Source organism: Talpa europaea (genome assembly GCF_964194135.1).
Source record: "Talpa europaea genome assembly, chromosome: 4".
Classification (NCBI taxonomy): domain Eukaryota; kingdom Metazoa; phylum Chordata; class Mammalia; order Eulipotyphla; family Talpidae; genus Talpa; species Talpa europaea.
This window is the reverse complement of record NC_140070.1, coordinates 76,253,765-76,272,690: the sequence shown is the minus strand read 5'-3', so window position 1 is coordinate 76,272,690 and position 18,926 is coordinate 76,253,765.

Sequence of the window (18,926 nt, the reverse complement as noted above, 5' to 3'; positions counted from 1 at the left end):
CCCTGTCAGTACAATTCTCCTCACTCTTCTCAGGAAAATACCTCTCTCTTTCTGAACACAATTTTGGTTCCCAACTGTGTTAAGTAATTTATCTCCAGTTGTTGTCCCAAATCCTGCATCAAATTACCTAAGTTGTCAGTCAGGTTTCCACATATTGATTCAGCAATCTCAGCCTTATGTCCTGCCCAACTCCAGCAGAGAGTTGATTGCTTTACTCCAAAATCCTTTGAAAAGTTAAATTGTTAACAATACAAATTCACTGGAAATTGGGATAACTCTTCCCCTTAGCCTCAATCTTTTCACCTTGAGCCCTGGGCATTTAGAACTCATCTCTGGGCAGCGGGCGGGGAATTGGACAGGAAAGTGGTAATGCAGTACTGCCAGAGGCCAAAGGAGTAGTTAGTTGTCTACTTATTCTGGCAATGGGTGCAGTTGATGCTCAGACACTCATCTGCCTTTTAAGCAGTTACTGATGAAGAGAATCAATTAAATCAATTACCTGCTTTCCAAATTCCTTGCTTATTCTTAGCCAAATATCCAAAAATAACCAGAGAATCAAAATATAAATTGGTCCAGAAAACAAGGCAGCCATTTACTTTAATCCAAATCTCTGCCTTGATTTAACTCTTGCTCCAAAGAGAAACATTTTCTTATAATACCAATTAAAAACATTGTTCTGTGGGTGATTTCCATAATAGTTATTGAAAACCATACCCGACTGCAAATACCATACTTTTATAAGAAGGCACTAAAGCCTTAAATAGCCATGAGTGCTTTTTACTTACTGTTCAATTTGTAGCTAATATACTTTAGGAGTTAAGTGCTGGTGTTTAATCTGTTAAGAGATTGCAAGTTAACTTGGGTGTTTAACAATGAGCTGTTTTGAAGAATATTACAAGTGAGCAGGTGTTTAAGGTGTTTAAATCATAATTTAAAGTGCCTGATTGAAAAATAGGAATCCTTTTTAATGACATTTATTTGTTAAAGTCTTTGCTAAAAAAAAAAAATCTATATTAAAAAAAAAAATATGAACCAGCAAAGCAGAAGAGTGCATTTGCATTACAGTTGGTCACATAATTGAGTCTTGAAGTTGAAAGGGAGAGTAGAGTTCATTTATGTTGTTTTATCCATGTAAAAAAAATCCTCCCATTTTTATCTTTAGCAGTTTTCCCACTTTATTGTCCTTTTTATAATAAAAATCCCCCTAAAGTTGCTATAGATACAACCTTAATTAATCTTCTCTTAACTCTCATATATGTAATCTAATCAGTATGTTGACCCCACAACACCATAAAAGTGCTCAGTCAAGGCTATCAATGGCCTTCATATAGCAAAATCCAATTGCTAATTGTAATTCTTGTTTTAGTTGATATCACAGAAGAATTTTACACACTGACTCTCTGAATATTCATTCAGAAAGGATTTTGTTCACTTTGTTTGTGTCATGCATTCTCGAATTTTCTCCTCTTCCTTATTCTAATTTCCTTTTCATCTCTTTGACATATAATAGAGCTCCATAGATTTTTTTTTTTTTTTGCTTTCTATAGTCACTCCTTTCTTGTCCAATATCTTGACTTCTTTTATTGAAACCTAGATAAAATATTTAGATTGAATCTTTGTGAAATAACAACAATAATAAAAATAATAGCTTTGCTTTATTAAGCACATATTGTATCTCTGTCAATTCACATGTACTACTGAATTCAAAATGTATCCTACCTAGCTCATGTACACCAGACTATTCATTTATTTTGCCAAATTTCAGATTAAGAATGAACACAGTGTATGAAAAATGAACAAAATACATAGCAAAATTCCAAAGGACAATTAAAATTGGTGCTTAGAATCTAATGTTTTCTTTTTATACTTGGAAGAATTGGATAGTTTTGCAGATGAAAAAAAATTCTTTTTCTCAACAGTGCAAAATATCACTTCAAATATTTCCTATCAAATATTTCATTGACTTTGGGCCTCCTGGTGGCACAAGGGATTAAGCAACGCACTGTGAAGCAGTCTATGGCCTCTGCAGCACGAGTTCGATCACCAGCCGGCCAGGGAGAAACCCACATGGTGAGGCAGACCTCTTCTGTCTCGCCCGCTGCTCCCCTCAGCAGTGTATTTCAGTCAGTCTGCCTATTCTGTTCTCCGCTCTGTCTCTGGTGGATCCTCTCACCCTCCTGCATCTCTGGCCTGTGCCCCAGCTCTTGTATGCATAAATAAAATAAATCTTTGAAAAAAAATCATTGACTTTATAGACAACATAACTAAACAAATATATTAATTGTGTCTTGATGCTTGTACAACAGTTTTCTTGTTGAATTGTTTGAGTTACAGTGTGGTATCCCTGAGAACAATTGTTAAGATGGAATTTAGGATCCATCTCCCAACTTTGATGACTATGGAAAAAAAAAAAGATGGGCATAGTCTTGAGCAGAGAAAATTTTGACCAGCATGAGACTCTGGAACAAGGTTGCTAGTTACAGTTACAGGTTGCTGGCCTGTATGAACTGTATACTACTCCTTAGTAACCTGTCGTAGGCTGCCCTGTTGAGGATGTGACCTCAGATAAAGCTATTCTTAACTGTTGGACAACTGGAAGGTGTCTCTTAAGGATAATCCCCACGTCAGGTCCTTTCTTAAAGGAGGATCTGGGTGACACATATATCCCAGTGTGTTCCTTGTACCATAGGATATAATTCACATGCATTCAGACATATTTCATGTGTTAGGGTCTAAAGTTTTCCTATTCAGGCCCTTGTTGTAACTGACTTGAGTTGTTGGACTTTCCACCTGCGTTTAACTCCTTGTTCTAATAGGAACCTGATTTGGTCTTTGACTCTTTCTTTCTTACCATGGAGATAAGAACTTATTTGTAGCAACCAAGCAGGCCTCTGTCGCTCTCATTGACACCTTACTTCCATCATTTGTGCCAGTGCTAAGGACTAAGCACTAGTGGTCCTTCGGCATAATGACTCCATTCTCTTATCTTTATATTTACTAGTTCCTTCCTAAATTGCAATATCTGATCTTTACCTGTGCTAATTCATTCTCCCCCTTTGCTGGTACATTCTCCCCATTTATTACTGGTAAAGTATCAGCTGCTAACTTGTGGGAGGAATGTTCTTCACCTAGCATGGGCAGTGGTGTCCTCATTGTCTGCAGATTGCTGAGTCATCTGGATCCAAAGCCCCATCATATGGCCTATTTCCTAGACCTCATTTCTTATTTTTCAGGAGCTGAGATAGTTTTAATTGAGGATCAATTTCTGTGAAAGGAGGAAGAGGTGGCAAAACCTGCCCATAAAAGTGCCCATCAACTTCCAGCCAATTTGGCAGGAAGTTGGGAAAAGAGTAATACTCATAGGAGTGTCATAGTGGGCTTAAATTCCTGGGATTTTATATCCTTCCCTTGTTCAGTCAATAAAAACAGGCTCAAAAATTATGTGTTTTCTAAAGTTAAGACAGACCCTGAGGGAGCTGAAAGCTACCTGCTGAATGTGTCATAGCTTAGCAGGAGAGCATCATTCCTGCCATATCTGCCCATATCTGAGGAATACCTACCTGTGTTTACCATAGAACTTTTATGCTTTGTAGGTCAATAAACATATTTGTTTTGGATCTAGGCAGATTTTTGGCTTTTAATATGTGCCTTTTCAGTTTTTGTAAATTCTGCTTATCATTATCATTTTATCAAATATCCTCTTTTCCAAGCCTTCTTCAGTTTCTGAAATTAATCTAATTTTTCTTATTTATGCTTTTACAGCATTGACATTGTCTATCAGTGCCATACTTGTAATGAGATTATGGCCTAACAGGGAATACTTGTGAGAAATTTCTTTATGTGCTTTGTTTACTGAAAGGAATGTTTCTCCTCCCTAAAATCTGGCCATAGTTAGGGCTAAAGTATATGACTTTATACCTCCCCAGTGGAAACAAAATAGAATATAACATATGACATGTATCTGATGAAAGAAAATAGTATAAGAAGGTTCTATTCTGCTAGAGAAATGTGGGGGAAGATTATATCTTGTTGAAGAAAAAAAGAGATGGGACATGCTTTCACTCTAATTTCTATTTGGAAACTAAAATGAGACTTCAACATGGGGCAGCTATGTCAGAGTAGAAATGGATGTGTGTTCCATTTGAGCAAGGATGGGCGGGGAAGGAGGGAGAGGAGAAAGAGAAGTGGAGAGGTTTGAGTGTGTGGTATGTGTACAGGTATGCAGAAGAGGTAGATAGAGGTATTCCTCCATGATTTGACTGCTGGGAAGATAAGGGAGTGGGATGATATGGTGGGGAAAATTATCAACATGGCCAGGGAAATAATCAGAACATAGGGACAACCCAATAGGCAATAAGAATCAAGGTGTTAATGAGCCATTGAAGGAGAACCTGAGCTTGCTGAACCCACAGGAGAAAGCATCCAAGATCAAGAAGACAGGATGCAGATTGGAAAGCTTGTCCAAGTTTTCCAAGTCCTGCAAATCTCCACCCTTTCTACGTGCTTTGGTTTATTATGGAAAGAAGTGGAAGAAGGAGAAATAGCAGGAAGGTGGGTTAAACTTTCAATGAACATATGAATAAACTGAGAATGTCCAACAGGCTTGAAGACCCAATCTCATCACTGCTACACACCCAAGTAGAGACTTGATGCAAGATGAGATCATATTTGAAAAATAGATGTCTCGATTTTCTTGGCATACATGTTCAGTAGGGTATAAATTGCAATGGCTTGTTTATGTATAGCATTCCCCAAGGGATGGTGGTCTCCTCCAGTTAGAAACAGCCCTTTCTTATCCTCAAATCCAAGGGCCTGGCATTTATAGGTCCTCTGTTCATATCTGTTATGTTAAGGGAAGAACCTTATTTTATTTCTCTGTATTCCTTATAATGCTAAGGATTGAAATCTTAACAATAGAGGTGTTTTAGAAAATGCACTTCACATTTAATTGCATAGTCAGCTATAGTTTCTTCTTTTGTCTAGCTATGACAAAACTCCCATCCATGGGAGTTTATGCAAAACATTTTGTCCACATCTGAAATTAAATTATCTGCCCTATTGCCCACTTGGCTTTAATTTTAGTTTAAGGCTTTGGTGATGATAGCTGGCTTTTCCTTGCTTATAGATTAAAAAAAAAAAACTGTAATTGTTCTGAGCATGGAAATGGGCCTAATAAGAAGTATTTATTACTAATTCACTTAATACTTAATATTTCTTTACCAGATTTTTAAAATATGAATGACACCACTTACTGGAATGGAAAATTTCATGAGAATTTTACATTAATTCTTCCTCTAATTCTTGCCAATTTGCTGCAACAATGTAATTGCATTGCCTACATTATGGTTAACAGGAAAGATTAGGTATGTAGCATTTTATTGTCTTTGACAGTTTGATGAATAGTGACTTGAAGTGAGCAAATGCCTTTGTTCTAATTGTCTCTTTTTCATTAAAGCTGGGAACTATTCTTGGGCTTTGGGGGAAAACTCTTCTTACTGCTTTTAAGTTAGAGCTGTTCACACTGATGAATGTTCTTCACCAAAATATTGTGCAGGCAGCTCTTTGTTTATATTCCACCCTTTTTATCATTTCAAGGCTAAAACTGATGAAGATCAATCAATACAACAGACTGAAAAAAATGTCAGGGAAAGTAATTTCAGGAAACAGAATGCATTCTCCTGCTTCCTGAAAAAGCAGAATAAGATAAAGATGCCTTGGTATTATTGGTGTTATGCTTCCACCCCCCCACCCAACCCCTATATACCTGTGTGTGTGTATCTGTGCTGGGTGAATATGTGATTCATTAATTCAACAACTTGGCATAGCATGGTCAATGCAGGTTGACATTATTAGTTTTATCACTTGAATAGTACATTTGCATTTCTCTCTTCTAGAGCTATACATTAATTTTAACTAGTTGGTCCATAAAATCATTTGCCATCCCATTCATTCATAATTAATTTACTTCATTCAGCTGATACACTTTTATTGAGTTTCAACCATGAGTCAGACTCTACTATTGGCAGTGTGGACAAAAGGTAAAGGGAATACATCTCAGCCCAAATGATGATACGTTCTGCTCTTATGGGGGATCAGATTAGAGACATCGTCTCTAACAGTGAAAACTCTTTGTTTTAGAAGATATGTGAATTCATCATCAATACCTTCTGTGGGATATGGAAATGTTTTGTTCAGTTGGAATAACTAAAAGGAATGTTGGAAATTTTCACTATATGGCACAAAGACAGTTGGTGTCTCTTGTGGAGGCAGTAGGATGGAGAGTAGGATGGAACAAATACATTGGATGGAACAAATACATTGGAGTATATTATCATATTTTCTAGGTCAAGAAGTTTGGGGTCTTTATTCTGAAGTTGGGAGGTGCCACTATAAGGTTTAAGGAAATAAATGATGGAACTATTTTCGTGTTTTAAAATGCAAAATGGCAGCATTTCCTATGAGTTGAAGGCAGGGAGAATAGCTATTTGAGTTTTCCATCTGAGACCTGAAATCAAATAATTTTAATATGTGTGTGATGAAATACAGCAAATGTGCCAATTGATTTAATTGCAGGTAATAGTGAATATGGTAGAGGGAAGGAGGGCTCCTCTCTTTCCTTTTCTGTTTGACCTCATTTGTTTTGGTTTTCCCCAGTAGCTTCGGAGGATGCATCTAAATGCCCAGGTTGACTTGTGCTTCGCTGCTGGGTGGTTTAGAATTAAATTACCAGTCTCTAAGACCTAGTAACTTTACAAAAACAAGTGTGAAACACAGTAAATTAAGGACAATAATCAGGGTAGATTAGATGAATGAACTACAGTCTGTTTCAAAGAGGTCTTCAGGTCAAGAACATTCAAGAAAAGAGAATGCAGCTACTAGGTGAGTGGACTACTACATCCCTAGAGAGAGAAATTACTTTTTTTTTAAACATTTATTTATTTTATACAAGCACTGGGGTACAGGCCAGAGGCATGGGAGGGTGAGAGAATTCACCAGAGACGGAGTAGGAAGCAGAACAGGCAGAAGGACTGAAATGCACTGCTGAGGGGGGCAGTGGGTGAGACAGGAGAGGTCTGCCATGCCATGTGGGAATCTCCCTGGCTGGCCAGGATTCGAACCCGTGCTGCAGAGGCTGTGGAGAGCTTCACAGCATTGCACTCTACCTGCTACACCAAGGGAGGCCTGAGAGAGAAATTCCTTTCATGTCAAAGTCTGTGAAGGAATATGCCTTGGATGAGGTGTTCAGTGACTGGCAGAAGAATGTAGTATCTGGAGCCAGGAGAAGTCACACTGATATTTGGCTTCCTTGTCTGATTCAGATTCCATTTTCTATTCAAAGTGGGTTGTTTTTGGATCTCTGACTCCTGAATTACTTTTCTCTTTACTGATTAGTTCTTAAGTTCGGTGTCCCTGGCTCCATGTATAATATCTCTAAATAATAGATGTTTACTTGAACAGGTCAAAGCCAAAGCTTAAATCCAAGTTTCTCTTCACTCATAGCTCCCAGTGGGTGACCAGAAGATTTAAGCAGGACACCTAGTAACCAAGATCTTAACATTTCCCTCAATCTGACTAAACTTTAGGCAAGTTTCCTCTAGTCTTGTGGTCACTAACCTCCCTGATCTTACAACATTTGTTTTAGCAAAAATGTAATGGTAAATTCTTTTCCCACACCTTTATATATATATATATATATATATATATATATGTATATATCTTTTTGCCAGTTTTATATCCTATCATTGTCATCCCCGAGGAATCGGGCCCTACGCCTTGAAATGTAATCATCAAGGAAGATAGTGCTTCCTTCTCCCAATGTCTATGGGAAATTAGGAGCCTAAATATGGTGGGATACTCTGCTGTAACTTGAAGAACTTCCTCCTCTTAATGAAGATAAGGGAGAGTTTATATTGTCTTTGGTTGAAGTCAGTCAACAAAGATGACCTATAATTCCCTCTTCCCTCTTATTGTCTTCAATTATCCTTGAAACTTCTTTATTTTATAATTTAAGTGGTGGGTCAGTGATATTTTTGCCCAACAGCAGGCAACCATAAAGGGACATACACCACTCCATTCTGGACTATGTAGCTTTGGATGTTTTAAGGTTCAGCTAGACTCCTTACTAGAAGGTAAGTCAGAGGCCAGTTAATTGAATATTACATACCAAGACTATGGGGTACTGCTCTTGGTGTGCCAGACTCCAAAGATAGTAAATTCTCTTTTGTGTTAGTTCAGATCCATGTAGTGGTGGGGAAGGTGATAGAAAAGTCATTTGAGATATGAAATCTCAAAATAAACCACAGTAGCAAGGCTGTCAGTAAGTAAAAGAAGAAGACAGGATTGAGGAGAGCTGGGGTAAGCCAGGGTTAATGGGGGAGGAGGAAGAATCCCATTCAGTGTAAGTGGTCTGAAGGCCAGAGAGCTGATATAATTACAACGGTTGCTCTGTTGTGGCCAGTGACTATTTCTGAGAATGGAAGGGGTGAATAGAAGATGTTGAAGAATGTTACAAAAACTAGCAGCATTTTGGGGGTGGAAGGCAAATATTTTTAGAGACTAAAAATACTCGGAGTAGATTAAGATAGTGATTGCTCAAAAATGATACATTCAGATTGATTGTATCAATCTGAATATCAATACCTAGATATCAATATCAATCTGATATCAATACCTAGAATTTATTTGACTGTGCAGTGAAAAAAAATCATTGTGAAGGCAAACTGTTCCAGTGCATTGATGTGAAAACCTATTAGATATCAGTGAATTATGAGAAATCTCATTTTAACTAGTTGTTAATCATTTTGTTGAGCAAAAGACCCCAAAGAAGATTCTGGACTATGCTTGCTCATCTGTTTTATCCTACTTGGAAGTGATATGGATGCTCTGAGTACATGGGTATATACTCCTCCTGATCTACTACATTCATTGTGAAACTTGGTGGTTTCTCTAGAGTTTAATGCATGACTCAGAATTGCTTATATGCTTAAAGCTTGTGAATTTTGTGACATTGAAATAAGGTCACTTCACACAAAAAGGAAAATATAACATACTCTAAACATCATTGTAGGCAGTGGTTCTATAAAAATATCCTCCCATTCTGGTCATTGAAAAGTCATCAAAAGTCCCTAGTATTTGGAGACTTGCTGTGGACAAGTGAGGCTTATGAAATAGTTATTGTTGTTGTAATGCAACATTTCACTACCAGGAATAGACAAATAGTTGTCATCAGTGATATATGTAACCTTGTGCATTACTAATGTTCTCTTTTCCATATTCCTTAACTTAAAATTCCCCAAGTCAGTTTATCTTTTCTTGACAAGTAGCACAATATATATTTTTAAATTTATTTATGCGTACAAGAACTGGGGTGAAAGTCAGATGTGTGGGGGTGAAAGGATTCACCAGAGAGAGTGGGGAGGGAGCAGCGGGAGAGACAGGAGAGGTCTGCTGCACCATGCGGGTTGCTCCCTGGTTGGTTGGGGATCGAACTTGTGCTGTAGTGGCTGGCAGTAGCTTGATAGCGATGTCTTTAACCCCTATGCCACCAGGGAGGCCCCAGTACAATATGATTTTGCATTCCCGTGTTTCCTGGGATGTAGCATCAGAAATTGGACAAACCCAAGGACAATGTGGACTTACAGATGAGGTCTGGGATATTGATATTTTGATTGTGGTTCCATTGGAGGTGGGAGGGGGACCCTTCTCATTATATTACCTGGCATTTGGGCACAAGTGGCTAAATACGAATGGGACCTTAAATGAGACTACAGGATCTACCACATAACTAATTGGACTTATGTTACCCAACTTGAGGACACCTGAAGAGACATGAGTCTGGATAGTGATTTTGTTTCTCATGGTTATACAATTAACTTCTTCTATGTCCAGGTGATTCCTGAGTCCTCATGGATTTTTTTTAAGTGGCTATACAGTGTAAGTTATAAACAAAGAGGGATGACAGATCTCAATTAGTCAAGCATGAATACCTCTGACCTCAGAAAGTGTGCACTGTGTGTAGAAGCCCTATTTCAGATATGGTTGGAAAACCTGAAATAGTCTTTCACAATTGTCTCAAGCAGCGGCTGCTCTCTGCCCCAGCTGCAGGAGACCTTAGGCAATTTCAGGAATCACTGTGACCCAGATTTCGTGAGAGCTAATGGAAAGACTCATACTTAATGAGCCATCAAGGAAGGAGTAGGGGGTGGACTAAGGATAGACAAATCTGGATGACTCTGAAGCTCATTCTTCCCCTAACTTCAACTTCTACTCACTTAGCAATTGGCTAACACAGCAGCTTTGAATTAGCTCAATAGTAAAATAGCCTGATACCAGAAGCTAAATTCAAAAGCTTTCCAACTGCGCTCTACCCAAGCATGACTCTTGACTGGTTGCTGAGAGGACAGAGGAGTCATGCACTCAGCTACATCTCTGCTTGTCAGTTTTCCCAGTAAACCTTATTTTATTTTATACTTACACCTTACAGTACAATGGTGAATGTACGACATGTACTTATGCATGAAAAATGTAGAAAGATTATAAAGTTAGATGTCATTTCTACCCATGGGCCTTTGTTTAAACCCTGAATGTGGGGAAGAGAATCTATTAAGGCAACAAAAGGAAACATAAGATTTGTCAACATTATTTCAAGTAGATGTGGTTAATTTAAAACTTATGAAAATGTAATGCATGACTTAAAAGCCTTCAAATATAAGATGTAAATACGTTGTAAAAGGTCTTGCCTCAGAAGACAGTGGAAAACATTATGACCTTTAGTACATGTAGATAACTCTGCTTCCCTTACCATTAGATTAGACCTGTAAAATACAGATATGAGGTTTAATAAATCATAGCGCACAGAGTTTTAGTTTGGTAAACAATGTTACAAATCAAAATGATCTTACGTATTGGAAAGGACTACTGGTGAGTTTCCTTTCCATTGAGGTTTCCATAAAGAATGCACACTTGCTGTAGATCACCCAAGCCCACATCAGCAACTGCAAATCTCATTTTATATTGTTAGAATGAGACCACCAATTAAATTGGTGTTTCATATGGCATTGCATGGAACATTTATGACTTCAGTGCAATTCTGTGAGTTATGAAATGGCTCAAGTTTTTGTTTTGGGAGATTAGAAGTCAGTGTTAATATTAAGGGTTGTATTGATATTGAATTTTTGTATATCTTGGTAGATTTCAAAATGTCAACTAGAAGGGGACATTTGTAGGTGACTTTTGCATTAATAGTAAAATTTCTACTTCAAAGAATAGATGGGGAAGTTAGTGTAATTGAGGATGGGATGTGGAATAATTCCCTGAAAAAAAAAATGGGAGTGTCTTAAAAATTACTAACAGCTGAATTTATAGTTAGGTAAAGAACTCAAAGTCTCAGAGAAAGTTATGATGACAGGCAGAGTCACTATTCACTTTAGACACACTGCAAGGGCTGAAATTGTAATACTCTTCACTATTGGACTTATTAAAAATACATTGGAAGAAAAATGATTACTTCTAATATGGAAAATCAGAAATAGTTACAGATAATGTAATTCATGAATCTTCAGGAAGAAACAGAATAAAGAAGATAGCTAGAGTTTTATCTTAGTGGAGGAAAAGGAGTACTTCTTCAATCTTAGGAAAATTACTAAAAATTTTAGTGGCATAGCTTCACAAATGATTAATGGCAGGGCTCAGAGGACCAATGGCTGTAGTCCTTTAACAAGAATGGAATTGAACCTGAGGCAAAGTAAAGATTTAAGTATGATGATGGGCTTGGCCTGTCAGTTGTTAAAGATTGAGCCAACTCTTTCCATCAGAAAATTGTGAAATTTCTTCTACTTGATGAGGTACTTAATAATATTCTTGTTCAATTTTCATGAATGCTATATGAGTGCATGTTCTGTAAATTATAACTTGTTGAATCCAAGGTCCCCCACAAATGAAGCACTTACATTTTTTCATATAATCTAGGAATATTTTCAAATTATAAGTAAGCGATCCCAGTATAATTACAAAGTATATCACACAAAAAATCAGGAACTTCTTTGGCAATTATGAAGGCTATCAATTGATTATTTTACTAGCTAAAAGCATTTTACTTCCATAAATTATCTCTAAAACAATTTTACTCATGATTTATATACATTGAAATTCATATGTTTTGGTATACAATTCTAAGTACATAGACAGTTGCACAAAATACCATCAAGGTACAGAGTAGATTCATCACCCTGGAAATGTTCCTCATTCAGACCCTTGTAAACATACATTTCCCCTCTGTCCTAACCCAAATAGCTATAGATCTGTTCTCCAATCCTTTAAAAAAAATCTAAAACATAAAATTTGTCATTTAACTAAATATGCATTGATTATATTTGAATGGCATTGATTATATTTGCAATGTTGTGCAACTATCACCACTACCTATTAAAAAAAAAAAAAAAAAAAAAACTTTCATCACCCCAAGCAGAAACTCTACGTATTTTCACTTAGTATAGTGTGTCCAAGGTTTATTCATGTTCAAGGCCTTCATTCTTTTTTGTTTCTGAATAATATGCTAGTGTGTGTATGTATCCCTTTTTTATCCACTTATCTGTTGACATTTGGTGATTTCCACCTTTTGGTGATTAAGAATAATACTGGAATGAACAATCAGCGTACAAATATCTGTTTGAATGCCTGCTTCTGATGCTGAAGGGTATATATGTCTCAGAGTAGAATTACTAGATTATGAAGCACTTCTACTTTTGTATTTTTGAAGAATCAGCAAAAATCTTTTCCATAGCAGGTATATCATGCTACATTCTTACCAGCAATGCACAAGGATTCCAATTTTTTACTTTCTCACTAACACTTATTTTTCTTCTCCACCATCACCACCTCTCCAAATTTTAGTTGTCCTAGTAGGCATAAAGTGGCATTTTTTTTTTGTAGTTTTGATTAACATTTCCCTAATGACTAGTGATGAGCATTCTTTCATGTGCTTATTTACTATTTGTATATCTCCTTTGGTGAAATGAATATGCAAGTCCTTTACCCAATTTTAGTTGGGCTGTTTGATTTTTTTTTGCTATTGTTGAATTTGACTTGTAGGATTCCTTTTCATATTATAAATATCAAAGCCTTTTAAGATAATGATTAACCAAAATTAATATCATTCTTTAGGTTTTTTTTTTTTTTTACTTTTCCTGTAATGTCTTTTGATGCACAACATTTTAAAATTATGAAGTAAAAATTAAGTAGTTTTTTGCTTGTTTCTCATGCTTTTGATGTCATAAAAATCCATTGCCATATCCAAAGTCATGAGAATTTATGCGTATATTTTCTTCTTCTAAGTGTTCTGTAGTTTCAATTCTTATATTTTGGTCATTGATTACATTTTAACTAATTTTTATGTATTGTGAGATAGGTATCCAAGTTCATTCTTTTGCATGTGAAAATCCAATTGTTGAACAGACTATTCTTTTCTCACTGAATACATTTGTCAAAATGACAGAAACAAATTATCCTTTAGAGTATGGGTCTATATCTGAACTTGCGATTCTATTCCATTGTTTCATTTATCTCTTCTTATGCTAGTGCCACACTGTTTTGATTATTCTAGCTTTATAGTGATTTAAATTGAGAAATGTGAATCCTCCAACTTTGTTCTTTTTCATGATCATTTCAGCCATTGGGAGTGCTTGCACAGATTTTAGCATTAGATAAAATATATACTAGCATAAGAATATCACCTCAAATATATGTTAAAGAGAAATATTAGGCTGTAAAACAGGTCTCAATACATTTTAAGTGTTGAATTCATACAAAGTATCTTTTCTGGAATAAAGCTCAGAATCAATAACAAGGAAAACTGGAAAATTGAAAGATATGTTGAAATTTAACAACATGCTCTTAAATAATCAATCAGTCAAAGAAGAAATAGCAAGGGAGGAGGGCGGAGCAACATGGCAGCGAGGAGACGCTGTGAGTAAGATCTCCCATTAAAAAAAGTTAATAGGGAGGAAAAGCGGCAGGTCCCAGTGAGAACTGGGACAGGGAAGATAAACGGACGACTCCAGCAAACTACCCGAAGAAGAAAGTTGCCATAAAAGAGGACTAGAAGGGAGGAAAGCGCAGAACCCTGCTCCCCTCCCCCACCCACAAAGTCGGCACTCTCCGACCAGCAGAGAGGAGGAAAAAAACAAACTAAAACGACCAACAAGAACAAACTACGCAGCAAGCAGGACTGTGAGTGGAAAGGAACTATTGCAGCTACCACACCCCGTGAACTGGAGCTGCGGAGAACCCTGCAGGATTCGCCGCGGAGGTAAGCTCCGGGCGCCATTAAACAGAGACCCCCCCCCCACCCCCAGGAGGAGACCAGCACCAGCACACAGCCCTGGGCCACCCGGTAAGCTTGCCCAAAAGCGGTGCGCTGGAAAAGCAAACGCGGATCGGGATCGGGATCGCGCGGAAAAGCAGCACGGTTGAAAACAAACGCGGATTGGGATCGCGGCTGCCCAGGTCCCCACGCCTGCGACCTAGGCGTGTGGGGAGACACGCACGAAGACCCTCACTGAGGTGAAAGTCCCTCACTGAGTAACCAGGAACCAGGCACCCAGGCACGGGAGCGGGGTGCAAAAGACGCCATTCTGTGGACACTGAACTGGGCTACAGCCTGCGTCCTGGACCTGAGGGCTTTGGAACTGAGACCCGGGGCACAAAATTCGGGGCGTGGGTTCTCCACGACAGTGGGGCACAAGGCAGACACAGCACCCCAAAGCCGTTGAGGTTTACCCTACCATTCCCGCTCAGTTCCCTGTCCCATGGGGTGAAGAAAAAAAAAAAACAGCTCCCCAAGGGCTCTAGGAGAGATCTCTGGCGCCACCTAGCGACTTGAAACCAGCAGAGGCTCCTGGAGGAGCCAGTGGCCAGCTGGGAAGTTAGCCCACACCGGTTCCCTTCCGATTAGTAGTGTGAGCCCACAGGGGGAGCGAGCACCCACAGCCGGGGCAGACCAGGTACGCAGAAGAGTGTGCCTGAGACCAGACGTGCAGGGAGTGTGTCCCGCATCGCCATTTTAGAACAGGGACATTTCTTCAGTAAAGACTGCCTGCAGAAGGCTCCCTCAGAAGCCAGAGGTGAGTGGGGGAAGTTCGCCCACTCCAGAGACCCTCTGGCCTGCAGTCCAAACCCAGAGGGGGAGTAGGAACCCACCACCGGGGCAGACCAGGCGCACAGGGGAGTGTGTCCCCACATCAGCATTTTAGAACAGGGACCTTTCTTCAGTAAAGACTGCTTGAAACTGACAGATTGCTCCTGGAAGAGCCAGAGGGGAGCAGAGAAGCTCACCCAAGATGCCTGCCAGTCCCAGCAACACAGTGTCCCAATGCATACGGCAAATTAGAAAACAGACAGTAGGGAGTAGAAGAACCACATGCAACCTAGCAACTCCTCAGGGAAAAAGCACACCACAAAAAGAAAACCAGCCCCCAGATTGCAACGGCCGTAACTTGGAAGAACTTCTGAACATTCCAGAAAGAGAATTTAAAATTGCCGTGATTAAAAAACTGACAGAAGTCATAAAGGAAAACAATGATAAGGGAAAAATAATCAACGATCAGAAGAATGAAATTGAGTCCCTAAAGAGGGAAGTAAAAGAAATGCAGGAGATCAAAGAATTAATGGAAGAACTAAAGAATTCTGGGAAAAGCAATGAAAGCAGAATAGATGAAATGGAAGAATGAATAAGTTCTCTTGAAGACACAGAAATAAAAAGAACCAAAACAGAAAAGGAAAGAGAAGTACGAAGGAAAACGAATGAAGAAAGACTTCGGGAACTATTTGACTCCATGAGGAAAGGAAATATAAGAGTTATAGGAATACCAGAAGGAGAGGAGAGAGATGTAGGAACAGAGAAAATATTCAAAGAGATAATTGAAGAGAACTTCCCAAATGTGAAGAAGGAGCTGAAAATTGATATACAAGAAGCAAGAAGAACACCAAACTTCCACGACGAAAGGAAAAATACAGCAAGACACATAATAGTAAAGCTCTCAAGAATCCAGGACAAGGAAAAAATAATGAAGCTGATAAGAGGGAAGAAACACATAACATTCAAAGGAAAGCCAATCAGGCTGACATCAGACTTCTCCGAAGAAACACTACGAGCAAGGAGAGAATGGAAGGACATGGTCAACAGACTCCAAGAAAACAGATGCCAACCAAGAATACTCTATCCCGCAAAGCTCTCCTTGCTCTTTGAAGAAAGAATATGGACCTTCCCAGACAAACAGAAACTCCGGAATTTCATTGCAAATAAACCCCCACTCCAAAAAATACTACAAGGAGTCCTAAAGCCAGAACCTCAGAGGGATGAATAACAACGAAAGAAGGCCAAAAAAAAAAAAGTTATTAAAAGAATAAATAAAATCAAAGGAAAGACAAACACAATGGCAAATACAGATGCTAACATATCAATATTAACTCTAAATGTAAATGGACTAAACTCTTCAATAAAAAGACACAGAGTTGCAGCCTGGATTAAGAAACAAAACCCAACCTTTTGCTGTCTCCAGGAAACACATTTAGCTACAAAAGATAAAAATAGACTCAAAGTTAAAGGATGGAAAACAATCCTACAAGCAAATGGACCAAAAAAGAAAGCAGGAAAAGCTATACTTATATCAGATAAAACAGGTTTCAAACTCAAAAAAATAAAAAGAGACCCCAATGGTCATTACATTATGATCAAGGGCCAATACTTCAAGAAGAAATAACACTCATTAACATATACTCACCAAACGAAGGAGCACCAAAATATATCAGACAACTGTTGTCCTCTCTGAAAACAGACATCAGAGAAAACACATACGTAGTGGGAGACTTCAACACACCACTATCAACAATGGATAGATCAACAAGACAAAAAATAAGTAAAGAAACCAAAGCTCTAAATAAGGACCTAGAGCATTTGGGCTTCACAGACATCTATAGAACACTAAACCCCAAAAAAACGGAGTACACATTTTTCTCAAGCGCACACGGATCATTCTCCAAGATCGATCACATACTGGGGCACAAGACAAACATCAACAAATACACCAAGATTGAAATCATACCAACCATCTTTTCTGACCATGAAGGCATCAAACTAGAAATAAACCATTAAAAAAAGGCAAGGAACTTTCCTACCTCATGGAGATTAAAAACCACACTACTGGAAGACCACTGGACTAATGAGGAGATCAAAGAAGAAATTAAAAAATTCTTTGAATTGAATGACAAGGAGGACACCAATATCCTAAATGTATGGGATGCAGCAAAAGCAGTAATAGAGGAAAATATATAGCAATAGAAGCTCACATCAAAAAACAAGAAAGAACTCAAAGAAACAACCTAATCTCGAAGCTCAAAGATCTAGAAAAAGAACAACAAAAAAACCCCAAAACCAGTAGAAGAAAAGAAATAATAAAAACCAAAGCAGAAATAAATGAAATTGAAACTAAAAAAACAATCCAAAAGATCAATGAAACCAAGAGCTGGTTCTTTGAAAAAATCAATAAAATAGACAAACCCCTAGCCAGGCTCACAAAGGAAAAAAGGGAGAAAGCACAAATAAACAGGATCACAAATGAAAGAGAAGAAATCACAACGGACACAGCAGAAATCAAAAGAATAATCAGTAACTACTATGAACAGTTATATGGAAACAAGTTTAACAATCTAGAGGACATGGACAAATTCCTACAACTCTACAATCACCCAAAGCTAGATAAAGAAGAAATAGAACACCTAAACAGACCAATTACAATTAGCGAAATTGAAATGGTAATCAAAAACCTCCCCAAAAACAAAAGCCCAGGACCTGATGGATTTACAAATGAATTCTACCAAAGATTCAGAGATGAATTAGTGCCTATCCTTCACAAACTCTTCCAAAAAATTGAGAAGGAAGGGACAATACCAAACACGTTCTATGAAGCCAACATTACACTAATACCAAAACCGAACAAGGACAACACAAAAAAGGAAAACTACAGGCCAATCTCCCTAATGAACAGTGATGCAAAAATCCTCAGTAAAATTTTAGCTATCAGAATCCAACAATGTATCCATAAGATAATTCACCATGACCAAGTAGGATTCATTCCAGGGACACAAAGATGGTTCAACATCTGAAAATCAATCAACGTTATCCAACACATAAACAAAAAGAAATATAAAAACTGTATGATACTATCAATAGATGCCGAGAAAGCTTCCGTCAAAGTGCGACATCCATTCATGATAGAAGCCCTTGAAATTCTTGGGATACAAGGAACATACCTCAACATCATGAAGGCCATATATGACAAGCCAACAGTCAGTACCATTCTCAATGGTGAAAAGCTGAAAGCAATTCCATTAAGATCTGGAACAAGACAAGGATGTCCACTCTCACCACTGCTTTTCAATATAATGCTGGAAGTCCTAGTCAGAGCAATAAGACAAGAGAAAGACATCCAAGGAATCCAAATAGGAAAAGAAGAAGTCAAACTATCACTATTTGCAGATGATATGATAATATACATAGAGAACCCCAAAAACTCCACAGAAAAACTAATTCAACTCATCAATCAGTTCAGTAAAGTGGCAGGATACAAAATCAACACGCAAAAGTCAGTAGCCTTCCTATACACAAACAATAAATCTGAAGAAGAAGAAATCAAAAAAACCATCCCTTTTGTTATTGAAACAAAAAAAATCAAATATTTGGGAATAAATCTAACAAAAGAGGTAAAGGACCTATACAAAGAAAACTATAAAACACTGTTAAAAGAAATAGAAGAAGACACAAAGAAATGGAAAGACATCCCCTGCTCATGGATTGGAAGAATAAACATTATTAAAATGGCCATCCTACCAAAAGCAATATACAGATTCAATGCTATTCCAATAAAAATTTC